General features: G+C 45.3%; 1 protein-coding gene across 2 annotated transcripts in view; it reads left to right on the forward strand.

Moving 5' to 3' along the window:
• The window catches only part of LOC135917152 (cell adhesion molecule Dscam1-like), a 1023231-nt gene that overhangs the window by 523795 nt on the left and 479406 nt on the right, over positions 1-20030 (forward strand). The gene's annotated exons all lie outside the window — the stretch shown is intronic.

Consider the following 20030-nt stretch of genomic DNA (forward strand, 5'->3'; position numbering starts at 1 on the left):
CGTATACTCTTTCTTCGGACGCTCACCCCATCTCGCAGTCTGCCGACGCGACAAGTGGGCGCCGGGTGCTTGCAGGTGCGCGCATGCGACGGTTATGTCCATTCATGGTCCGATCATGCGCCGCATTCCTGATTAGACCAAACCATGCTAGGGTGACCTAGAATACTGGGAGGGTGAAGCACCGCCGCACTGCTTTGCCTCACCCGCGGGCTTTCTCCGCTATGGAAGCTGCGCCAATGTGGCGGGCGTCTGATATGCGCTTGATATTTGGTCGCTATTAGCCAACATTGCGGTAGTTCAGTTCCTGTAGTGCACTACGTAAGTGCAAGATAATACTGTAGCGAGCCGCAACACAGAGAACGCGTTTGTGTTCTGTAAATACGGGGATTTGGTATATTTCCTTCTATGCTTGCAGGCTTGTCACCGCAATAGTCCGCATTTGCGGGGCAGTTTCTGGCGCACATTCAGCGCGCACATCATTGTGAGCGGAGGTATTTCAAAATACCTCCGTGCTGCAAAATAGAATAAGCTGAAATAAACGGCTTGCTCATGCTGACGATTTGCGCCTTTCATTTACTTTCTTTTATTTCATGCGTAGGTGGTGCAACGGTAGTGTAGAGGTAGAGCATCCGCCTCACGTGCCAGAGGACGGTGGTTCGAATCCCGGTGCCGCGCAATTTTCCACCCGATTTTTAAAAAAACCGCGTGTTGATAAAATTGCATAAACAGGCCTGGAGTGTGGCCTGATCCCGGTGACCAGAACCGATAAAGCACTCCCTCACCAGAGCAGGATTGGCCACCCATGTCCAGTGCATGGCCACAACCTCCTATATCTATGCAACAATCAAAACCCCGGCCAGACCTGCGACACCGAAGCGGCGGTCAGACCTGCGACACAGAAGAGGGTGTTAAGAATCCCTGGATTCGGACAGGCTGCCACTGGGAGCTGAACCTGGCAACGCTTAAGGTTATCTAGTGAGGCGACCCTGCAAGTGCTATTGGAGGAATTAGCGGTCAGTAAATGGGATACGATAATGGAAGAAAGAATTGTCTAGAGGAATGTGAATTCCCACGTGTTACGCCGGAAGAAGTAAGAAAGCCTTGGGAGCTATGCAAAGGGGAAAGGCAGCTGGGGAGCATCAGGTAACGGCAGATTTCTTGAAGGATAGTGGGCAGATTGTTCTAGAAAAACTGGCCACCCTGTATACGCAATGCCTCATGACTTCGAGCGTACCAGAATCTTGGAAAAACGCTAACATAATCCTAATCTAACAAAATCAACACGCAACAAAATCCCACTTAAGAAAGGCGTCAGGCAGGAATATACGATCTCTCCAATACTATTCACAGCGTGTTTACAGGAGGTATTCAGAGACCTGGATCGGGAAGAATTGGGGATAAGAGTTAATCCAGAATACTTTAGTAACTTGCGATTCGCTGATGATATTGCCTTGCTTAGTAACTCAGGGGACCAACTGCAATGCATGCTGACTGACCTGGAGAGGCAAAGCCGAAGGGTGGGTCTGAAAATTAATCTGCAGAAAACTAAAGTAATGTTTAACAGTCTCGGAAGCAAACAGTGGTTTACGATAGGTAGCTAGGCACTGGAAGTGGTACGGGAAGGAATACATCTACATAGAACAGGTAGTGACTGCGGATCCGGATCATGACACTGAAATAATCAGAAGAATAAGAATGGGCTGGGGTGCGTTTGGCTGGCATTCTCCGATGATGAACAGCAGGTGGCCATTATCCCCCAAGTAAAAAGTATATAACATCTGTGTCTTACCAGTATTCGCCTACGGGGCAGAAACCTGGAGGCTTACGAAGAAGGTTCTACTTAAATTGAGGACGATGCAACGAGCTATGGAAAGAAGAATGATGGGTGTAACGTTAAGGGGATAAGACGAGGGCAGATTGGGTGAGGGAACAAACGCGAGTTAATGACATCTTAGTTGAAATGAACAAAAAGAAATGGGCATGGGAAGGGCATGTAATGAGAAGGGAAGATAACCGATCGCAAATAATGGTTATGGACTGGATTCCAAGAGAAGGGAAGCGTAGCAGGAGGCAGCAGGAAGTTAGGTGGACGGATGAGATTAATAAGTTTGCAGAGGCAACATGGCCACAATTAGCACATGACCGGGGTAGTTGGAGAAATATGGGAGAGGCCGTTGCCCTGCTGTGGGCGTAACCAGGCTGATTATGATGATGATTTCATGCGTTGGATTTGCTCTACAAGAGGGCCTCCGGCGCTCTGCGGTTTCCTTCATAACATGAAAGTAAATTTAGCATGGTATTCTGTATACTCGCTGGTTCGTGCATAGCAAATATACATGTTGATCAATTAATGTGGAGTTGTAATTACATAATAGAAAGAGACCTTATGAAGAAGTCAACTTTTTTTTGCATTGCATCAAGGGTGGTAATTCAATGCAAACTCACATAACAGCATCATGCACAATAAATGCTCACTACTTTAAATAACAATGCTTCATTAGCCAACAAATTACGCTTATCCCACTGGCTGGCCATTTGGATATGATAGCATAAAACAACTTGCATGTTGATGATTTATGAGATGGTTCAGGGATTGTATAATAAGGCTGTTGTAACAGCTAAACTTTCACTTAATAAATCCGTAAATGTCTCGGCCAGTAATAGTTATATATTCATTTCAATGTAGAAAAGAAATCTGTATAAAGGAAAATTTCCTAAAAGGAGGAGAGGCCGGACAAATGTAGATGACGCAGATGTAAGATTCACTGCTTCTGGTGGGTTGAGCGCATGTCTCCGCGTCACATCAACTCCAGACCTTGCTCCTTTCTCTCTTCTGATTGAATTATCATGCGTAAAGCCCCTGCACTTATTTAGTCATGGGGCGTAATCTTAGTTATGTCCCTTCCGCATTAAATCATCACTTCGAGTCCCCTAACCTTTCTGGCTTCTCATATGCGGCATAATGTCGTCCCCACATTGCATCATCGCTCCCGATGTTTCTTTACTTTCTTCTCTTCACTCATTCCGCTGTTACGCGCCTCTGCCGCAGTGCTGGTCATTGCATCGTTGCATCACTTCAGAGCCAGTGATGATTTCAAGATAATGCGGGTGGTGCAAAGCCAGAAAATGTGGCTTGATCGAAAGGCTGATCGAAAAAGGCAACCACTCCGGTGCAGCACCGGGTCACGCCGAACGCTTGCCTAAAAAACTTGATGAAAGTCTCATGTTTTACATTTGCGTCTATGTAACTATGAAGTTTGTTCCGAAAAGAAAGTGTGAACACTGTCGCGATATTGTACTAACCAAGAAAGATTATGTTAGCCAGCTAAGCGGAACCGATTACACGCGTCTAGCTGTGGGACAGGGGAGGCTTGCTGTACCCATCTGGCCGTCTCTTGAGATTTGTCAGTGGTTTTGGGAACTTTTTCACAAGGTGTTTCAGTAGTCGGGAGCTTCATCACGAAAGCGTGATGCATGGACCGTATTGAACTCATCTGGAAAAAGCGGAAGCTGCGCGTGCTGCCACTCTCAGCACTGACTTACCGCTGATATTATTGCTTTCTGTGTAACTACTCGTCTCCATTTATTTGCAAAGTCTCTGAAACGCGCGAACGCTAATCACCGTGAATCTTGAAAATATTTGAAGTTAAGGCTACGTGAGGCTGGATTATTTGAATCTGTTTTAAATGTTCTCATCTATTGCAGCCTTTATGGTGAAGCAATCCCAGCACCTCGGATGAATATTTTTTATTGATGTGCAGTGACCACATGTAGAAAGACACAAAGCCGATGCATGACTAACCCCAACATACTCCGAAACGTCCACTCTGTAGCTGTTTATAATAAATATTTGTTGTCTCATGTTGTATTTTTGTCAGGCATGGAATATAGGCGATCTTCATATTTGTTGATTATATTTATTATTTATATAGAGCAGGTTTGTGTTCCTGAACATTCTCTAAGGTATTCGAAATAACACTTTTGCGTTTGTACATTGCTCGACCTATTTTAGATTCGGCACCTATTTAATTTATACAGCAAAAATGCTGGTATGCCTATGCCGTTATTTTAATTTTAACTGGATATCGGTAATGTCTCCTTCTGTGGGACACATTTTGTGTAAAACCTAGCGGAATAAAGTTTACCTGGCATTGCTTTTATTTCTAATGTTTACATTTATTAGAAGCTTCGTCTAAGCACGGCGAAGTTCGTGGCTGCACGCTATCTCTGAAGCGAGATAAGCTAACACGATTACGGCGCCACGGCTGTCCGTACTCTTTATCTCGTTTCCCTTAAGCTGTCTTTCGGCGCTCCTTGGGTAATAAAGTACTAGTCTAGGCTAAGAAATTGTCGAATGAGGACAACTGGATATGGCTGTAAACTTCTGGCAACCGTGACTGGAAAGCTCGTATTGCTGAGCGGAGCCGTAACTGCACGTATGTACTGCAGTTGACTGCGCGAGCAATTTAGGTTTCTTTTCGTTACTCTTAATTGTTGCATGCATCACTTATTTTGCCCACTTACCCATGCGAATGCCTTTGTTTTGTTTCTCTCCTTGTGCGTGCGACTTTGCGCGTTTCTACGCACGCACAGCTCCCACATTGCCGTTTCCGAACTCGAGTACCGGAACTAGGCCGCGCTGATGCCCTTCGGCACTTGATTTTTCCATTATCTTGCTGCTCCAGCACTAAGACAACGCTTAACGATGGGTAAGTTCCATGCCGTACCGCACCATTGAAGTTAAATAGCGTCGAAGTGTCTTGCGTAGAAACTGAACGCAAGAAAGCTACAGCGCGTATGAGACGCCCCTGGCTTTCCACTTGCTTCCCGAGCTCATAAAGCCCAATGGTCCCATAACCCCTGGATAAAAAAAAAGTAACGACTTCCTCTGAACTTTGCCGCTTTCTCTCTCACCTGCCACGCCTCCGGAGAGTCGACACCCTATTGGTCGAAGCGCCGTGGTCAAGTGCTAGCACGCGCTTTTTTGGTCCGTAAGAGACGCCGGCGCCATTCCCGGGTATCAAAATCGCGCTTCGGGTGGTATCTGGCGATGGAGTTTTGCTGGGCAGTGTTTCGCTAGTGCTGGCGCCGTTTACGTATTGCGGCGTTGCAAGCGGGCCAGGCTGGCGGCTTCGACCAATGGGGTCCCAGACTAGGGACTCCACCTAGTATGTAGGGCTCCTGCGCGAGTCCACACCTCTCTTTCTTAATAAATGCTTTCCACCACCACGAGCCTATGTTGTGCATATGGGTGCAACAATCGAGGAGACTAGGAGAAATACTTTTCGTTATTCCATCCGCGAGAAGCAACGTGGCTTGCTGAAAGACATGGCTGCACAGGATCGGCCGGGCAAACTTTGAAAATGCGCGGGAGCCGCGCATTTCTGGGGAAAGTGGCCGTTCATAAGAAGTCACTCGTATTTTTTCGGACGATTTGATGAGAAGTGTGAGCGTCTGCAGCCTTTCTTCGCACTAACTGACGTTCGGCGCGGTTGTAGTTGTATATGTTCACTCGCTGTACGAAAGCCGTGCTTCATGTGGTCTGAGCCTCTCTGTTCACGCTTCTAGTTTGGCAGGCTTTATTGTGATGTTGCACACATTGCTTGGCGCACTCGTTTCGTTCTAGTTGAAACCGTTGCGGGGCTCAGACATGAAAGTTGCACTTCATATCTTAGTTCGACCCGCCTTTCAGTGACGCGAATTGCATACTGATGTGACGCGCATTGCTGGACGTACTTCTTGTTTTTTGTTTGAGTTGGGCTCTGCTGACGAGCTCGAGACTAAAACAGCGGTTCTCATCGTTTGAACCCCCGCTGTTCATGCTACTCGCGGTGCAGGTGTAGCTTTTATGTAGCGCACATTGGCGCTTGTGTTTGCATTTGCGGGATTCTTCACGTACACCCGCTGAAAACAGCCGAAATTAGATTGGGTCCAAAGATGTCGTGCAAATCTAAGTTGGTTGAAACATTTTTATCGCGTATAGGTCGGGTAAAAGAAACCTGTAAGGAATGGGCGCGCAATGACCCAGACCATTTTCAGCGTTCGACGTTGATAAAATTGTTCTGGCTACGAACACGGCTGGCTGGCATATCAGCAGTTCTTATTTTCGAGATTATTTGTGAAAGTTTCGGCGCATATTATCTTCCATGCCTTCTATCATTTCTAAATAATTGTGTCATACCAAATCTTAGCTTATTCATCTTAGGATCACTTCACCGGAGACCTATCTGAAAGCCAAAAATATGGCCTGATGCATTACCAAGCTTTATTATAGTACGAGCAAACACGTCTTTGACTAAATATAATATGGAAGTGTACACCACCATCGGTTCGTATAAAGCCTAGACCCCACGTCCGTGTTTAAAAAAAATAAATAGGAAATATCCACATACAAATCGCATGTTGTTCCAATTTCTCTTGGTGACGTTGAACTTCAAATGAAGCTGATCAAAAAGCGCCGTTCGAGAAAAAACGCTTCGTTAGCTCGATTGCGCACACCACGTCCACCGTTGACACCACAATCGAAGTGATTGCAGTGGAAGGAGCTTCGATAAAGCAGCGCAACGTAGATACTGGCAGTTATTGGAGTAACTCACTTGTGAACCTCTCCTGTCATAAACCCACAACGAAATCCTTCAGGCGCGCAGTGCGCTGCGCGCCAAAGGAAAGGGTATTGGGAGCGTCTCCTAGCTGTACCCAGTCGAGGTGCCGCCACTGTCGGCGCCCGGAACGAGCCGAGAGAAGCAGCGCCGGCATAGGAGGGGGAGAGGGGAGATGTCCTCACCTCTAAAGGTTTTAATTTGCATTAACACACATTTAATGGCGTCAGGCAGAAAGAAAGGCCTGAGGCGGGGAGATACGATCTCTCCAATGCAATTCACAGCGTGTTTACAGGAGGTATTCAGAGACCTGGATTGGGAAGAATTGGGGATAAAAGTTAATGGAGAATACCATAGTAACTTGCGATGCGCTGATGATATTGCCTTGCTTAGTAACTCAGGGGACCAATTACAATGCATGCTCACTGACCTAGAGAGACAAAGCAGAAGAGTGGGTCTAAAAATTAATCCGCAGAAAACTAAAGTAATGTTTAACAGACTCGGAAGAGAACAGCAGTTTACGATAGGCAGCGAGGCACTGGAAATGGTAAGGGAATACATCTACCTAGGGCAGGTAGTGACGGCGGATCCGGATCATGAGATGGAAATAATCAGAAGAAAAAGAATGGGCTGGGGTGCGTTTGGCAGGCATTCTCAGATCATGAACAGCAGGTCGCCATTATCACTCAAGAGAAAAGCGTATAATAGCTGCGTCTTACCAGTACTCACCTACGGGACAGAAACCTGGAGACTTACGAAAAGGGTTCTACTTAAATTGAGGACGACGCAACGAGCTATGGAAAGAAGAATGATAGGTGTAACGTTAAGGGATAAGAAAAGAGCAGATTGGGTGAGGGAACAAACGCGAGTTAATGACATCTTAGTTGAAATCAAGAAAAAGAAATGGGCATGGACAAGACATGTAATGACAAGGGAAGATAACCGATGGTCATTAAGGATTACGGACTGGATTCTAAGGGAAGGGAAGCGTAGCAGGGAGCGCAGAAAGTTAGATGGGTGCATGAGATTAAGAAGTTTGTAGGGACGACATGGCCACATTAGTACATGACTGGTGTTGTTGGAGAAGTATGGGAGAAGCCTTTGCCCTGCAGTGGGCGTAACCAGGTTGATGATGATGACATTTATAGGTTTTAATGGGTCCTAAAAGCCCTTGATAATTTGAAAGTGGCGACACTCTCCTCCTTGAGGCGCTTTCCCCCTCGATTCTCCTCGCCCGCCGGCTGCGCGTGATACGCTTTTTCTCCTGGGCTCCCATGGACGGGCGGCAGCATTCTATCGACGCGTGTTGTTTTAGGGCAGTTGCGCGCCCCAGGGGTAATGAATATCTCAAGAAATGCTCACAACAGCATTCGATAATGTTGAAGGCAACGTTTATGAAGTGGTGTTTTTTTTTCTTAAAGCCGTATGAATGGGGAATACTGATGTAAAATGAGCTTTGATGCGATTTCTATACTCCAGGCAATTGTTCAGCCAAATGATGAGATGCTTTACTTTTTGCGACTGATTTAGTATTGCTTGTGGCATATCTTTCTGCGTGGGGCTTATTAAGCGAAAGCTTTGGGTCTGTTTCAAGGTCCCGTTGTGAGCTACAGGAAATATCACGTGTCCGAGGAAAGGCAGGAAGTGATCCAAAGCATGTGCAGCCATGTATAAGAGATGATTACTGACTCGCAAAGTTAAGTAATGATTGATTAGTTATTGGATTGAGGGGAATTAAGGTTTATTAACGAGGATTAAGGCAAAATAAAGAATTAGGGTGGATGAATGTCGATGAAGGTTGATTAGGGTCAATGAAGTGTATTAAGGTGCATTAGGGAGGAATATGGTTGATTAGGGTGTTTTAGATTGAATGAAGGATAATGGTGCATTAGGGAGGATTAAGGTGGATTAAAGAGGATTAGGGTGGAATAAGGTCGACGAAGATGGATTCGAGTGGATGAAGCCTGATTATTGTGCATTCAGGAGGACTATGGTGGGCTAGGATGGGTTAAAATAAAGCATGATTAGGGTGGATTAAAGTGAATGAAGGAAGATTAGGGTGGATTAAGGAGAATTAAGGTGTATTAAGGAGATAAGGGTGGAGTAAGGTCGATCAAGGTGGACTATGATGAATTAGGATGGATTATTCTACATTAAGGAGGCTTTAGGCCAATTAAAGCGCACGAATTATTAGTATGGATTAAGGTTGATTACAGTAGGCTTTACAACCCCAATCCCCCTTAATCCAGCCTAATCTATTACCACCCTAATCCACCCTAATCTATCTATTCCTCCCTAATTAAAGCGCATGACCAAGGGGTCATGCACCTTAGTTTTCCTTAATACACTCTAATCCACCTTTATACACCCTAATCGCTCTTAGTACTCCATTATCAACCCTAATCCACCCTAATGCTCCTTCATCCACCTTAATCCTCATTTATGCACCTTAATCCTGCTTCATACACCCATATGTACTTTATTGCACCCTAACCCACTTCCACCAAACCTAATCCACCCCAATTCATTCTAATTGGTCTTCATCCTTCTTTATCAACCCTAATTTATTTTACCCTACCCTAATCTAGCTTAATCCTCCTTCACCCTCCTTAAACCTCCCTAATCCTTGTTCATGTACCCTAATCCACCACGATCGGTCTTATTACTCCTTCATCAACTTTTAATTCACCTTCATCCGCCTTAACACACTATAATCCTTCCTAATCAACCTTCATTAAATCACTAATGTATCGTTGATTACCTTGGCTAATCATTCTCTTATACAGGTCCCTAATCCACCATCCACCTAATCCACTACGGGTATACTTGCCACTAATTTTTTCAGGGTTTGCATTCGCTGTATCTGACCGACGCACAAATCGACGTAAGCTAGAAATTATAACTCCTCTACAAGCCGCTATTTCTATTTTCAGTAAAACAAGCAAGGGGTTCTAACAATCGGAAAAAGTGCGATCGAGAGGCCATATCTTCGCATGTAATTGTTCACAGTGGAAAACGGAATCCATAGAGCTGCGTTTCCGACTGAATAACAACAGTTGGCGACGTGCTAGGAGATGGAGCCGCCGCGGAATATTAAGCATACTTAGGACAAACGCATTCTTATGCAACATACAAATTGCCGCAACAGAAGCGCTGGTGAGCAGGCCGGAAGAATGAAAAGAATGCAGCATCACAGGATGCTTTGGTACGAGCATAGGAGAAAGATGCCTCACCACGCAAACAACACCGTTTTTTCTCAGAACAAAGTTCTTTCGGCCAATTTTATGTAGCCACTGCTTCCTGTGCAAGCCGTCACGCTTTCCTTACAGTATCATAAAGATGCCATAACGATCTTCGGGATTTTTGCTGCAGTTGTATGCGTAATATAATGGCATAGCGCTAGGGCATAGAGAAGGAAACAGCGTACAACATTTGCTACGCCGAGCTAAAGCGCCGAGCGAGCCGAGCTGAGGAGAAAAATGGCGGGAATGAAAACGAAAAACAGAAGCAAAACTACACATCCATGCGTTTCCAAGGGCAACGATAGGGAGACCAATTGTCGTGCAGAAAAACGGGGACAAAACTGATTGCCGCGCGGGGAACGTGCAACGGGCGAGGAGGAGGCGAGGAGGTCGAGCGGCTGCGGCATAGTTCAAAGAGTGGCGGTACTTAATATTATCAAGAAACTTTAACGGGTCCGGCACAGCTGCGGCACGGCGTGGCAGTTCCCCGCAAAAGCCTCACGCAGGAGCCGGCGCTTTGAACTCTCTCCCAGTATTCTAGGCAACCGTGCTCGTGTTCCAGACCGCCGTGTGAATCTCCGCATGGTTCCCATTGGTCGAGGTAATGCAGCCGCTCTTTTCGACGGAAGCGCCAAGGCGGCCTTAAGTTAGAGCCCTTTCGTGCGAGCGATACTTTTGTAACATGTTTAGGATAGTGGCGGCTGACATGGTAGTTTACCTCGTCATGGCAACAGGAAGAGGGGGCGCGCGGCACTTTCTCTCCAAAGCAGCTTTCTTAAATTATTATAGGGACTTGTCGGGCTCGCTACCCGCTTCCCCCACCTCCCCCCTCCCCCTCATGTCGCATGCGCAGTTCTTGTTTTCTTGTTGTTGCTTTTGTCTGTGCCCGCAGCGCCTTCCTTATGCGCTCGCGCTACGCCGCGGAATAGCTTTCATTTTGTTCTTCATTTCAGTACACGGAATGGACGGCACCTCTCGCGCGAGTGCACAAATAACGCTAATGCGTCCTTCAAAGCATAAAGACGCATTGGAATTGTTTGTTCCAGACTCCAGTGCTTGTAAGACAGAACTCCGTACGGGGTATAAAGAAAGAGCATGCTTCTCTGTAGATAAGAACTCTGCTTCTAACTTTTTAGTTGCTGGCGTACACTACGGTGCTGTTTTGCTCGATATTCGCTTGCACGTAGCGATGTATTACACTAGTTTATTTTACGCTGCTTCTTCTACGTGCCGTTCCCTTCTCGATGATCAATGAGGGGCAAGCTCCGAGCGAACGCTGTTGAAGTTGGCGGCCGCTCTAAGTCATGAATTTGTTTAACTATAAAGCTTTAGTGAAGAAAGGACTAAGTTCATTACGTTCCCTAATTGTTTTAAGGAAATATGAATATTTAAAGCAATTTGAGTTAAAGGTGTACTTATTAGGCGTTCTAGAGTGTTTGTGGCGTGTTGACCTGGAACAATACAAAGAACTTCGTACGGATGTGGCAATGGTTTTGTCACTATGAATAACTTGAAAAAATAACTTTATTCGTGCCAGTTTCGCCCTACTTTGCAGTGGTAATAAACCGGCTCTTTTTAATATTTCAGTCCACGAATCTGTTAATTTGTACTTATTATAAATCAACCCTATTGCCTTCCTCTTATGAGTTCTTTTGTGTACGTAAATCAAAGAATACAGGCGTATATCAGCACTGGTTGAAGAAGCATTTTGTAGGCCAGCAGATTTGTATTTGCTCGCGCAAGACGGAAGCATTTTCTCAGAATGAGTCGCTTTGGTGCTCAGCATATACATTGATTTCCACTTGAGGTTATGTTTTAACATGGGCTTCGCATCGTATATCGCGTGTTAAATTGACATCTAAATACTTACCCTGAAATACACAAGTGAGAGGTGTGTCAATAATAATGTAAGTAAAATCAGACATCTATTTTTTGCTATATACTGTTAGCATTGCTTCTATTTGGGCATTCAGAGTAACTTGCCACTCCTGACACCATGAAAAGGCAGAATTTCATTTGTGGTGATCATCATTGCAATTAATTCTGCGGTACGAAAAACAATCGTCAGTGAATAGACGGATGTTACCATGTAATCGGGATACAAATGAAATTGTTCATGTATATCAAAAATAAAACTGGACCCAAAACACTGCCTTCTCGCACTCCAGACGTAACAGGTGCTAAACAGGAAGCTTCGGTCTGAATATACATGAATTGTGAGTGACATAGGGCAGCACCATCACTCAGGAGTGCACTCACTCGCATTGATTGGTACTCATTTAAAACGCGTGAGCGCGAGTGAGTGTGAGCGGAGGCGAGTGCGAGTGAGTGCCAGTGATTGTGAATGGACGTGAGGGCGAGTGCGAGTGAGTGCCAGTGAAAGTGAGGGGAGGTGAGGGTGAGCGTGGGTGGGCGCTTGTGAGTGTGAGTGCAGGTGAGCGTGAACGTGAGTGAGTGCGGGGCCTGGAAAAATTATGGTGAGTGAGTTTAAGTGTGTATTCTCCCACACTGCCGACCTATGCTGTTTTGGCTTCGTGCGGCTGGGCTTGCAAAACACGGTGCGAGCCGAGCCTTACTGCCTCCGTGCTATGCCGTACAGAAAGTTTATCCGTACGGTAAAGGGCACGCATGCGCAGTCCTCGACCGGTGCGGTATTACCAAACTTACCTTATGGTAATTTGGCACTGCTAAAACTCTCTATTAATAAATATAAAGAAAGGGGTGTTCCTAATACTGATTCTTTGGGGCACCGCTAATTGCCATGTAAGAAGACGTTTGGCCATTGACGTTAACCTAACACGATTTGTCAAGACGATAACTGCGTAATAGATTGACAACTGATGAGTGAACCTCAAAGTACGTAAACTTGAAGCCGTGAGTGGCTGGCTGCATCAAAAGGTTTGCTGAGGTCACGGTGGACTTGCCTGCCCCCTTGAACTACCGGCGCGGAGATCATTGTTATGAAACTTTCGAGATATGTCATAGTGTATTAGCTTGTCAGAAATCCATACTGATTCGGTATGAGCGCGTTCTTTACAGTAAATAAACAATATGTTGTCAAGAGCAAGCTCAAAAATTTTAGACCTGGCACCGGGTTTCGGAGCATCGAGACATCGGTTTACAACCAGTCTTAAATACAAAAAAAAACGCGAGCAGCTTTCATGTGAGGAAAAGTGAAAGTATTCAAAGAGTTATTAAATGCAGATGCCTATACTAGAGGAAATATACTGCCGTAAAATTTTACAATTGCGGAGGAGATGCCATCAGGGCCGCAGGATAGAGAAGGCTTCCAGCGCTTAAGGTATTCAGGGATGAGCTTTTAACCAAACAATACAGCAGTACATGTAGGAACCGTCATGTGCTGCTGACTGACACCAGCGTTGAAACATAAGAAGGAGAAATGATCAGCACAATAATCCGCTACTGCTTAGAGTTCTACTCCGCTAGAGTCAAGCAGGCGAAAACATTCTGCGGGGTTATTAGGGTGCTTATGGATGTACTTCTAAGACTCTGCGGGCCACTCGGTGGGAGGCGCGCTTTGCCAATACTGCAATATACGAGTCTCGATCCCGCTTATAAAGGCCTTTACAGAGTGCCCGAAAAAAGCGGCATTTATCGCTCCACTCGTTCGCACAGGAATTCTAGATTTTCGGTGTGCACGATTTTTATGCTTTAGGGCAATTATGATTTCAGACGAGATACCAGTATGCATACCAGGTATGCACTGGGAGATTTATTTCCGCATACTACTGAAAACAAGCTCCGTAAACTGATCTACTTGGTCATCGACATTGGTTTTGTCTGCAACCAGTGACCAGTCGGTGGTGGACAAGAAACCATATAAATCAACATATTTAGAACGCTGGAAAGCAAGGGGTGAAGAATAATTTATGCCCCTAGAGAAGCGCTGCCGCATGCCTGACAGAGATGCATTTATCTTTAGTGTCGGATGAAGCTTATCTGGAAGCAGAAGGGACATGTCAGAACTTGAGACGTCTAAAACTTGATCATTCGTGATGCAAAGGTCTAATATGTTGTCACAGGATTCAGATATCAAATAATGCTCCTGAAGGAAACAGGACAGAAAGTCCAACATACTGAATTCATTCTCTCTGTAATGATTGTTATGAGATAATCTAAACGTGTTTCAATCAATTCCAGCTGTATTAAAGTCACCGAAAAGGAGTGCTCTGTATTTGCTGTGGAAAGATATTACTTTGAATGGTATAGTGAACCTCATCAAAGAAAACCGGGGAAATATTAGGCACATAGAAAGATGTAATTAAAAACTTTTCACAGCCCTATATGCTGACTTCTAGCCGAACGGACTCCAGAACGCTTTCTATGTCGTGGTGCCTCAGTGAACTGTCAATAGCAATTATTGAGATCCACTGAAGTGCCGATCACTGAGGGAGACATTCTAGTGCGGTGGAAAGTAGTCTGAAGAGGAAATTTCGCTTAGAGCCAAGCTTCAGAAATACCAAAAATAGGAAAAGAAGACGATATGATATTACATAACAATTAACGTGGATTTGTGCGAAGTCGACGATGAGTGTTTTCGTAAAACATTTCCAAATTGCGCGATACATTGATCATTGGGCGTAATCTCGGAAGCTTGAAGCATATCATCGTATAGGAGCCCACGGAATGGCTCAAACTGGCATCCCATTGGCCACAATGACGATCTTTCAGGCGCTTTAGGGCTCCATCGTCGACGGCTACATGGAAAGAAGAATATTACTGATATTCCGTTCTATGTCACCGGCAGGAGAGGGATAAATATTGAAGACGTTTAAGTGCTTCGGCGGATCGGAAGACGTTGTTTCAGGGCTGAACATACATGCAAAAATAGCCCTAGGTCGTTGCGGGTATTGAGCTACACCTAATATCGAAGTATTTGGGCTCCAACCGAGGCAAGACTCTTGCTGTTTTGTTTAATCTCGGGTGCTTTGTGAGTGGAGGAATTGAAATCACGTGGGAAAATGGCAGCTCATTTTTGAAGTGTGCTTTGAAATACAGGTACATGAGGTTGCGCTGAGGCAGGAGTAGAAGTGGTAAAGGTGGAATGCCTTCCATAGACGACGGGCATCTTACCAGGCGTGGCAGCTGCACGTCGCCACAGCTCTTCTTGCAGGCAATGAACCTCCGCTCGAAGGTTGGCGACGACTTGGTAGAATATAAATTCTACCAATTGCTAGAACGGGGCAGACATCCACCCTTTCTAGCAATTGCTACGAATGGGTGGATGTCTCATTTTCCCTGTATTATTTACTTCTCTCCACCTTGAGGGCTTCCGCATAACTATTACGTTACGCCTTTGATTCGTGTTGTCGACGAATTCGGCTTCGCCCTGCCATCTGCTAGCCACTGCGAGTCGAAAAGCAATTTCTGCGGCACTGCTGGACTCTATTTTCCCAGATCCTTTGTATCGTGCACCTTATTTAGGCCGACCTTATCAAAATGTACTTAAGCGCGTCCGAAAAATGTGTGTACCTCCTTGAGTAAAAACATTTTTTCTTCAATGCATTCAGAAACACTCCTTTTTCGAACTTGGTTGAATTCGAGTGGTTGCTTTGTACCGTGGTCAACAAACTGTCGACTCTGTCCACATGCCGAAACCATAGATCACTGTTTCATAGACTGTGGGGACGCTGTAATTTTTTGGGACTTTCTCCAACGGACGCTTAAAAAGGACATTGACATGACTCCATATTCAAATAGGTTCCTACCGTTTAAGGTTACGGGTGGTCCTGCTTATGACATGTTCATAGTACTTGGTTTATATAGCCTGTGGAGAAGTAGACTGTTACTTAAATGATATTGCGCGACAAAAAACGACACGGACGTGAGAGAAGACGACGAAGACGAAGTCTTGTCTTCTGTCACATCCGTGTCGTTTTTTGTCGCGCAATATCAATAAAGTAATGGATTTCCAACTTGCCCGGAAAGCTGCTCTCATTAAGTAGACTGTGTGATCGCCAGGCAGAAAGACCGCGATCTACAAAATCCTTCTTTCGCGAAAGTGCTGCTTATGTGAGAAGTGTGTACGCGGCGCAGGAACCCCTGCCAGACTGGATGCACTTGTTGGATGCATGCGTGCGTTTGCCTGAGTTTTAAGTGTGTAGTTGTGTCCGCTTTGTAATACACATTCAGTTTTGTTTTCCATGTAATAAAGAAAAAAAAAGCCTGGTTAGCTCAGATGGTAGAGCGGCTGTCCCGGAAAGGTGGTGGTCCCGGATTCGAGTCCCGGAGCAGGACAAATTTTTTTTCAAAACTGTGAGGCTTTTCTTTCGAGGAACCAGTATGGGTTGCCTTTCTAGCAATTGCTATGAATGGGTGAATGTCTGATTTTCCCTTTAATAATTACTTTGTTTCTTTGTTGTTTTGTTACTTTTGTTTATTAGGTGTCCTCTTGTGTTTCGCTCTCTTATGTTGGGACGATGCTTTGGGACGATGCTTTTTATGAGGGGGTTATTGACACGTGTACTTGTTTACCTTTATCGGGTGACCACGTTTCACCGCCTAACAAATGTTATTGCAAAGCGCAGAAGACGCCTGCATGAATCGGAAATTTCTCGAAGGTATTGGTGGTTCTTTGCGCTGTCTGTTGTCACTGAAACTTGCGTAATAAGTATTGATCGCGTGACGCGATTGGTGTACAACTTTCTGGAAGATACGTGGGCACCAGCAATTACTCTGGAACCTTTGATGACTGATGTTTAAAAGCCGACGCGCTTGACCTGCTCATCAGACTTTCGACGATCGCCTACTGTATTCGGCGATCGCCCACTGTGTTCGCCGCTATCGTAGTTTTTGAGCGTAAGTTGCTTTTGGGCGCACAGGTTCGCCCAATAAAACGCAAGTTTCGTCATTCACAGTTTTGCTGCCTTCTTCACTGTCTGTACACGTCAAAATATGCAAATTGGTTAGATATGTTGTATTCTTGCTACTTTCGAGCGACAGGTGCAGCTTGGCTTCTACAAGATTTCGAAATGGGCTGACGAGAATGAATTTAGACTTAGCCCGCCCCCCCCCCCCCCCAAAAAAAAAAAAAAGAATCAGAGCCGCTTTCTTAACTAACGAATGCGAAGCTTTCCCCCAATACAAACTGAATCAAATTCAAAATCGAAAGCCAACAACCAAGGAACGAATCCAAGAAATGCTGAACGACCAATTGCTATGCATATTTGGTTTGATTGCTTGTTTAGGACTGCATTTTTGAACGTTGAAGATGAATGAAAACACAATTCATTAAGTTGAACAGCCATTATTTTAGATCATGTTATCTTGTTTAGATCTTGATTACAAGCACACGAACGTTCCAGGACGACTCTATACTTTCACAGTATTGCCTTGTGATTGCCGTGGTAGACGGTCAGAGGCTCTGCCACTGTAACGTGACACAGCCTGTTTGCAGACGTGAGATCAATGCAGAAACCGTGTTGCGTCGTGGGTCTCTGTAGCGTTCTATGTTTAAACAAGTACCGATCTAACATGACACTCTTGATGAATTTGCCGTGCTCTTTCGCCACATCGATGTTAAAGTCAGCGCACACGAGGATCGGCGTATTGTGTGGCTTTAAGGACTTCATCGTTTCTGCCAGGAACGTTTCCGCGTCACAACGAGATGTGTTCGGTCTGATGTACACGCTGACGATCGCAAGACCAGTAGGCATCCCGACTGCACAAGCGTCCTTCACTTTCACATGGCTTTTTCATGTCGTTGCCGATAAATGGTATCGGCCTTACGGGCACGATCGCGCTCACGCTTACGTTCGCGTACGGTGGCCTCTTGTTCTGCCGGGTGTTGCAACCGCGTCCTACCCATGGTGACGGCCGGAAATGCATTGCGTGACGTGGGTAATGCAATGCAGATATATATAGTTAGTCTGGGTAGCCTGGCGTTCAACGAACTTTCATTAAGAAAGGAGATTTGATTTTTTTCCAGACCCTATGATGAGCTGATGTTCACGCACACTTGCTCTCTCCGATAAGCAGAGAAGCTCAGTTAATCATGACAGGAGTGGTGTCATGCCTAGCAGACGCAACTTGTGCGTTAATCATGACAGGAGTGGTGTCCTGCCTAGCAGACGCAACTTGTGCGTTAATCATGACAGGAGTAGTCTCATGACTACCAACGAAAGTTGCGCGTCCAGTGAACCCTGTGCGCATGCGCTACTTTTGCTGAGCTCGTCGCTTCGCGCCGTTATCAGGCACTGACCGACCGGTCAGTCAACGCTGGTGCGGTACTGCGAGTGTAAACTGTAGTGTTTTATGCAGATGTGTAAGTTATTTTTCCTGCAAAGCGTTTTCAGCTCTCACGGGCGAATCAGCGAGACATAGAAAGCTTCGCTTTAAAAGCACGTGCCTCCTCTTCTGGAAACGAGCGATACATCTCAATGGAAAATGAGTACCTGTGAGCTCTTAACATAAATTCTCAGGTATCAGTTTAGCCCACAAGTTAACTTTTCTGCCACAACTTCAGTATCTGAAAACGAAGTGCCTGAAGGCTCTAAATTTGTTGAAGCCCTTGTCAGGCGCATCATGGGAACGCGACACGAGATGCCTCCTTAGCTAATATAAAAGCCTTATATGGTCACGTCTTGACTGCGAAGCCTTATTTTATAACTCTGTAACACGTAATGCTTGAAAGATGTTGGAGCCTTTGTTCACCATCTGGGCATTCGGGCTGCAACAGTTACCTTCAGGACTAGCCCTGTAGGAAGCCTGTGTGCTAAGTCACATGAATGGCCCCTGCATCTCCGAAGAGCGTATTTAATTTATGTTACTCCCTGAGGGTAAAGGCAGATGTCGAACACTTATGTCCTTACACTATAAGCGACATATCTGCTGCCAGACTTTAGCGAGACCATCCGTTCGTCAGGACTACTTTTCGCCATCTTTTGGAAGCGTCAGCTGAAGAAACAAGCATACTACTTCAAGAGAATCTCCTAATGGCTCCCACTCGACTTCCACCGCCTTGGAAGTGGCAGGCTGTTGAGCGCGATGTGTCTTTTGTAGAGATTCTCAAACGCGCACCTCATCTTCATATACGTTCGCACTTCCTCGAACATCGGGCGAAGTACTTATGTGCAGAAATTTACAAGGACGCTTTCAAATATCTTACTGTTGTTGCTTACTCAGCTTGGGGACCGTCTTTTTCAGTGTCCGGTGCACTAAATCTGCATAGAAGTATTTTCACAGCCGCTTCGTACGTGATCCTCTCGGCAGTTAACCACATAAAGCTAATGAATCCACGAAAAGCAATTCTGTTCACAGACTCATTTGGCGTTGTTAGAACTCTGATGAATCTAAGAAAATACATGAATTCAGTTTTTAGCGAACTGTACTGCTTGTCATGCTCTGCTTATATGGGCAAGAAAGTGATCCTAGTATGCTGGATACCTGGATATAGAGGCATAAAAGGCAACGCAGCTGCAGAAGAAAGTGCCACGTCAGTAATTTTTGAATATGCAGAAAAACGTAGCCATCCCTCGCACAGACCTAATGCCTTTCCTGTGCCATGAGCTGCGGAAATATTGGCAACGGCAGTGGGATAGTGAAGTGTCAAAAACATATGCTCAAACGAAGAATAGCGAAATAGATATCAGAGAATACAACAGCACACAAGAACGTGCTCCTTTGCAGACTATAGATAGGATATACCTATGGAACACCCTCTTGTCTCCTTACTGGCAGTGATCCTGCGACATGTGATAGGTGTGGCAGCACTCTTACAGTCCTCCATAGCCTTGTGCAGTGTCCTGAAATAGAAGCACAACGTAAAAAGTACTTTTATCTTGCATATCGTGAGCTGACCTCTCATCACCCAGCATTCTTTCTGAACCATGAGACACTTTTATATTTTAGAAGATTTTAGCGGAGCTTTTAATAGACGTAAACACCACACAAATAATCTGGCTACGTTATCTGTGGCGCAGCCTTGCGTCGCAGGCTGCAGGAGCAGTGCAAAATGTTTTTACAGCGCATGTCTCTTAGCCCTCGGCTTCAAGGACTCCTTGGGGCACTAGTGCTCTTGCATACGCTTTATGATATCATCGCTTCTTAACGTAACTTTTTTGCTCATACCTCACACAATTAGTCATTGTAATTATTTTGATACTCACATTTTAGGCAATTGACAGTGACTTGTTTCAGACCTTTTTACAGCCACGTTGCATCTACCATT

The sequence above is a fragment of the Dermacentor albipictus genome, chromosome 4 (assembly GCF_038994185.2).
Source record: "Dermacentor albipictus isolate Rhodes 1998 colony chromosome 4, USDA_Dalb.pri_finalv2, whole genome shotgun sequence".
NCBI classification, from domain to species: Eukaryota; Metazoa; Arthropoda; class Arachnida; order Ixodida; family Ixodidae; genus Dermacentor; species Dermacentor albipictus.